Source organism: Oryzias melastigma, linkage group LG13 (assembly GCF_002922805.2).
Source record: "Oryzias melastigma strain HK-1 linkage group LG13, ASM292280v2, whole genome shotgun sequence".
Lineage (NCBI taxonomy): Eukaryota > Metazoa > Chordata > Actinopteri > Beloniformes > Adrianichthyidae > Oryzias > Oryzias melastigma.
The window spans coordinates 21,006,984-21,013,437 of record NC_050524.1 but is presented as its reverse complement, the minus strand read 5'-3'; positions in this window follow the sequence as shown (position 1 = coordinate 21,013,437).

Sequence of the window (6,454 nt, the reverse complement as noted above, 5' to 3'; positions counted from 1 at the left end):
ATTATTCCTAAAACTTAGTTACTATATGATCTGACAATAGATTAAATAAATCAGATTACAAAGAGAAAACTACAGAAAGGCAGAAATGAATTTTAGATGTTATCTGATTGTTCCAGTACTAGTATGTAGGTGGGGACGGACGTGTCAGAAACCAGAGGTATGCAGAAGACCAAACTTGGTTCGTATAAATTTGATAAATAAATTCAAACATCACATAAATTAGGGAGCACCAAAAACATATCAAACCAGATAACCTGATGATGAAGAACTGAGAACCAACCAGACACTTAAACGGAATGATGATCATTAACACAAAACAAGAAAGCTTTGATTGACAATTTAAATCTGGTGTGACTGACAGGGAAAAAAAACTTGAAAACATGACAGGAACTAAGAAAATGTCATTAAAATCCAAACAAGCATGCACAACTCTCACTAAATGTGTCTATTTATATAAAACAACAAATCTAAAGTATGTTTCGCCCACGTTTTCTGCAGATGCAGAGGACTGTGTGTCAGTCTTTATGGAAACTTAGTCAAAACAGCAGCAAGAACAGAAGCGAAACTAAACAAGGTGAACTCTCCAGACAGCTTAAAGAGAATCACCCCATTTTCCCTTCCACTGCTCTACAACTCGTGCATGGAGCTCTGGCGCCTCATCATGGGTCTTCGTCATATAATCCAGACAGTTAATCAGATACTCTGATACTAGACAACAGAACAAGTTTAATATCTTACTTTTGCTAATTATTTTACATAATAAAGTTTGGTAAAAGAAAACAAATGATTTTTCATTTTGGAACACACAGCTACAAAAATCTCACAATTTTATTTTATTTTTTTTGTGCAAAACACAGGGACTACTTTTTTTTCAAATATATAATAGGAAAAACTAGAACAATACTTATTATATATATATATATATATATATATATATATATATTTGTGAGCAAAATGGGTCCAAATCATTTTTTTAAATCTTCAAACATTCAAAAACATGCTGTTTGTTCATTAGCATAAGTGAGTTAGCCCTAGAATGTTTTGTTACATCTTGTGCACTAAAGTAATACTCTTTTAAACTCAAAGCCATATTTTTTTGGTACAGAGACATTTTTTTGGGCGAGTCTATAAGGCTTTAATCAACTTTGCAGCAAGTATTTTAATTTTTTTATTATTATTATTTGTAGTAAAATAAACAAATACAAAGATCTCAAGAAGAAACCAGTAGAAGCTCCAGCTGATAGTCAATCAGCGCTTTGAAGCAGCTTTGGTGTTCAGCATGGCTGGTGTACATTTACTGTAAGTGGGACTCACAGTGGAGCTAATCCACTGACGTCGGTCACAGCAGCACGACTGCTTTGTGTTGACAGAATGTGCTGAAAACTGAACCCACACGGTTTAGAAATTCTACATTAAAGCGCTTGATGTACAGTGAGGAAAAACACTGCAGAAGACAACCTAATGTGGACTAAAGAGTGATGGAAATAAATGAGGCAAAAACAAACAGAATCAATGAAACATCAGATAAAATGTTGAGACTTTAAGTTGAATCATAGTATCTGGACTTAGTCTAAATCCAATTATCCAATTAATTGAGCAAAAATTTTAAGTTCAGATACCATGACTCATTTTAAAGACAACACCTTGATGAGAACTGACATCAACAGAAGCAAGAGCAAAGAAAAGTGAATGAGTTCAGTGAATGTTTTCACTTCTAAAACATGCAGCACAACGCTCAATTTCACAGAGAGTTTGTCTTTGGTTAAAAACTACTATAGGTCTACTTTAACAACATTCAATCATCGAAAACACCTGAAGGGAACTTTCTTCTAAAAATGTCAATCAAAATGTACACCTCCTAACATCTAAAGAGGTTTAACTTACATATATTAAATATTTTTGTTTGCTTTTCATGTCTTATTTAATCATCATTATTGATTCTCAGTTATGGCCTCATCGGTTGGCTTGAATGACTAATTTTTAATAGTCTAATACTCCTTTATAAACCTCAGACTCTTAATGAAAAGACCAGGCTTTACCTGCGTCGTGCTCCAGCAGGCGCTCCTGGAGTCCTCTTAGCTCTGGGCTGCTTCACCACACTCCCTCCTCTTTTATAGTGCACATTTTGCAGCGGAGTGCAAGTTTAAGGATGGATTTCTAAGATAAAACCTGCTCTCCGATTGATCTGCCCTTGAAAGAAATAGGCACGTTGTCATCAATGATGCTCTTTGTTAATGCTTCTGTTAGCAGGCTGGTAAAGGGACTCACATCCAAACAGCCAACATCAATCTAACACCATAAAAGAGACCCTCTTGTCTTCACACAAAGATGTTTATCACACCATATTATGATACTTTTAATACCACACAGTTGTGGATTTTAAACACACTTTAACTACATCTGATCTTTAAGGACATCTTCCCTCAAGCTTTACGCTTGTTATTACAAAGAAAAAGACGCAACGATTTTTCAACATCCTGAAGACTATTGAACTGTGAGATCCTGCAGCTGTAAAGTTTTAGTTGCTTTCAAGTTGTGATAAAGGCAGGGGGGCGGGGGGGCTGTCTCCAGAGATCTCCTTACCGATAATTAGCAATCAATCTTGAATTAGTTTAAAAGCTGAAAAGGAACATGGAGAGCACTATTAGACTGCAAAGATTCACTGCTCCACCAATAATTGCTTTGGATTTTTTCAGGAAGCTCAGCTGCTCCTGTTTGTCACGTTGTTTCATCCACCAAGAACGCCTCACAGCCCATCAGCAAGCTCCACCGGCGGAGATCAATACGTATCAATATAGATCTAAATCCATTAGAGTTCAATGCCACAGTACTTAAAAAGAAAAACAAGCTTTGATCAAATGTTTTTCACATCAGAATAATTCTAAGAATGAATAAAATCAGCAGGAAAGAAGAGTTAAACTACATGGTCATCTTCAATCTACAAGGCTTGTAATCAGTAATTATGAACTGAGTGGAAGGTTGGAAATTTTATGAAAAAGGATTTTTGAACCTAAAAATTAAATACAGATTATTTTTATGGACAACAGCAGCTTAAATGGTTAAGCCAAAAGTGAAAGTAGAACCTCACTCAAGCAGGCCAGAGAGAAGACACCAAGTATAAAGGTTTTAAAATTACATTAGAAAAGCTCCTGGAGAAAAAAATTAGAGACAAAAAATCTGAAAAGACATTATGGTTACTATTAAAATGTTTGCATATTTTATGTTTTTCTATTGTAATAAAAACAAGATTGCCCTTGACTTTGAAGGAACAACTTCAGTGTCATGTAAGAATAGTTTCTTACAAGAACACTATTTTACATTTACAGTACAAGTAGTAAAAGTTGAAGGATTTACTTTTTTGCCTGATTTTGTTAAAAAAATAAAAAATAAATAGATTAATAAAAAAAAGTTTGCTGTTTTTACTTGCTTTCTATTCTTTCTATCACTTGAACTGTGAGCGTCTCAACCTCAATTATATATATATTTGTCTACGCATTTATTGCTTGAACCATTTTTTTTTTTTTAATCGGTTCAAACCTTTTTGAAATCCAGTAAGAAGATCATTTCAGATTTAAAAACAGATCTAACCTAAAAAAAACAAAACAAAAAAAAAACAAACAAACGTATATGAAAACAAGTTCAATTAATTTAGGAAGAAAATAACTCAATATATCACTAAGTTTTGGTTTAAAAAATGAACAGTTACAGGGTAGAATAGTGTTCTTTGGTGTTAGGATATTATAAGATTAAACATTTGTAGCTCTACTTCTAACTACATCAACAAAACAGTTCAGTCAGAATTATTTGAGTTTGGTTTTACAGAACTCAAAGGTGTTTGGTTCCCCCTTCTGGTAATTCTGTTTACAACACACTCACAGAGAACACTTGTATACAAAGTCATAACAACAAATACAAAATCAGACTTAAAGGATTTCTGACTCAATTGTTATATTTTACCATATTAACATCAACTAGCATTACTTTGAGATTATCTTTAAGACAAAACCCAATATGATCTCATAACATTAAGGTTTTATTTAATATTTAGCCACAAAGATAAACTTCTGGGTTATCAGATTTTTTTAATGTGTGTACAAATGTTTTTAATGGTCTTGGGCCATCATAGTTTTACTGTATGAGCCTTGGTACCCCACAGGGTCCTCTAGTGTGGCAGGACCCCTTTAGAGTAGCTGTCCCATTCACACACTGATGGCAGCAGAGCTGTCAAACACTGGCGCCGTCCTATAACAATGTGGGGTTCAGTGTGAAGGAACACTTCAACACATGAGGTGGGAACCAAAGCTGCAATCTTCTGATCAGAGGTTGAACGCCGTACTGCTGCACCCTTAAAGAATGATTCATGATCTTTTTAACCAGGCTTTAAAATTAAAAACACATTCATTTAATACTTAGTCATAAATTATTGTATCTAGTCATGCCCTTTTAGATTGTAATTACTCTTTCTTTTTTTGAAACTTTTTTTTTATATGTTATGTGCAGACTTTTGTGATGTGCTCTATACATAACTTTTAAGATTGATTGATCTAAGTCTTTAAATTTGAATATTTTCAGCTTCATAAATAGAGGAGTAGATGGGTCCAAATAATTTGTCCCGGTGATGATTCTTATTGTTCGTTTCTGTAATGGTAATCCCTTGCAGGGTGACTCCTCTGATGCCATATTTATTCATTTTATCAATAATAGATTGTGGTTTATGGTGTCAAATGCTTTTTTGAGGTCGATAAAAATACTGATGAGGTGCTTTTTTTTGTTGACTGCTGTGGATATTTCTTCCTCTAAGTCCATTAGTGCCAATGTTGTGAAATGATTTTCTCTGAACCTGTACTGACTATTGTTTAAGGTACCCTCTTTGTCTTGGAATTTATCTAATCTGGTGACAAGTAATTTTTCCAATATTTTGGAGAACAATAAGAAGTTCTTTTTTTTAATTGGGTGTTTAATTTATATATTTAATCTGCCAAATTGCTTGCTTGAACTCCTTGTGAATGAAACATTTTCCAAACAATTCTGTTTTTATGTAGACTAATAGAAGCATGGCAAACTGCCATCTCATTTTCTCAGTTTGATTCAGAAGTATTATAAGGCTACAGCACGTGTCAAAGTCAAAGCCCGGGGGCCGGATCCGGCCCTCCAGATCATTTTATTTTATTGTTATAAGTGGCCTGATGTTATCTTAGATGTATTTCTAACTTGTATAATTTCGACAAAATACAGTATATTCTTAAGCAGAGTGAAAAGTTATTTAAGGTTTAATTTGATTTATTCTGGAATAATATTCCTGCCTTTTTATGAATGTTAAGTTATATTTTTAAAGTTTTAGTTTTAGTCTGTTTAATAAATGTTTATCCTGTTAAGATCACAACCTAAGGTGTGTTTTGAATTTTGTCCCAGTGTGTGATTGAGTTTGACACACCTGGACTAAAGGGTTGTCAATTAAGATACATTTCTAAAGTATCCCAATGGTTTTCCTCCTACGACTTCTCTACGTATTTACTTGTTGATGTACTGCAACTTAAAATGTTGTCGGATTTAGCCAGTAGAGGGCAGTGTCGCGGACGTTTTCGCAAGCTAGGTCGGCACTTTGTAAACAGACTTCATGTTTGCTTCCAAACTCCATCGTCACTTCTGCTGGGTGAAAAAATACATTAAGTTGTAAGTACACTTCTTAAACTAAGGTGTATTATTATATTGTTTTTTTATTATATTGATAACATAGAGAACTGAGATGTGAGTTGGAATCATGAGGAAGTCGTGACAGGTGTAAGAAAACAGTGAAGAAGACAGCTAAGCACGCTAATCAGAATTCTTATGTTAACCTCTTTTTTTGTTCATACTCATCTGCTGTACTTTTTTTTTTAACTATTCTTTTTTTTCCACTATTCGTAACATTTGTATTTGATCAAATATTTGCATCCAAATTTAGCATCTTTTCCCTCATATTTAGCATACAGTTCCAAAAGAAAGATACGATTCTATCTGATTCATTGAGCTAGAATCAATCCATGACATATTAAGCCAAAATTTCAACTGTGTGACTGAACACTGAATATACAGTTTTCCAGAGTCCTTGTATTTCTTGCAAGATAATTTGGCATAAATTACGTATGTGTACAAACAAGTAGACAACAATTAGTGCAAACTCTTAAAATGCTCATTTGCATAAGCATCACTATGTGTATCAATGTCTGGAATTGCATATTTTTAAATTATAATATTTTTTCTTTAAATTATAGTTCATCTTTGTAATTTTATGTATTACGCCTCTGCTATATGTAGAATTTACACGTGATTAAAAAAAGAAAAAGTATAAATAAAGCAGGATAGAGGCTTTGCAGACTATAACTCATAAAACAGGGGGCTGCTAGAACTCAACATACGATGCTCAAATGGGGAGCAGATATTTAATGCAACTGTTTTCAGTAAAGATGAGCCA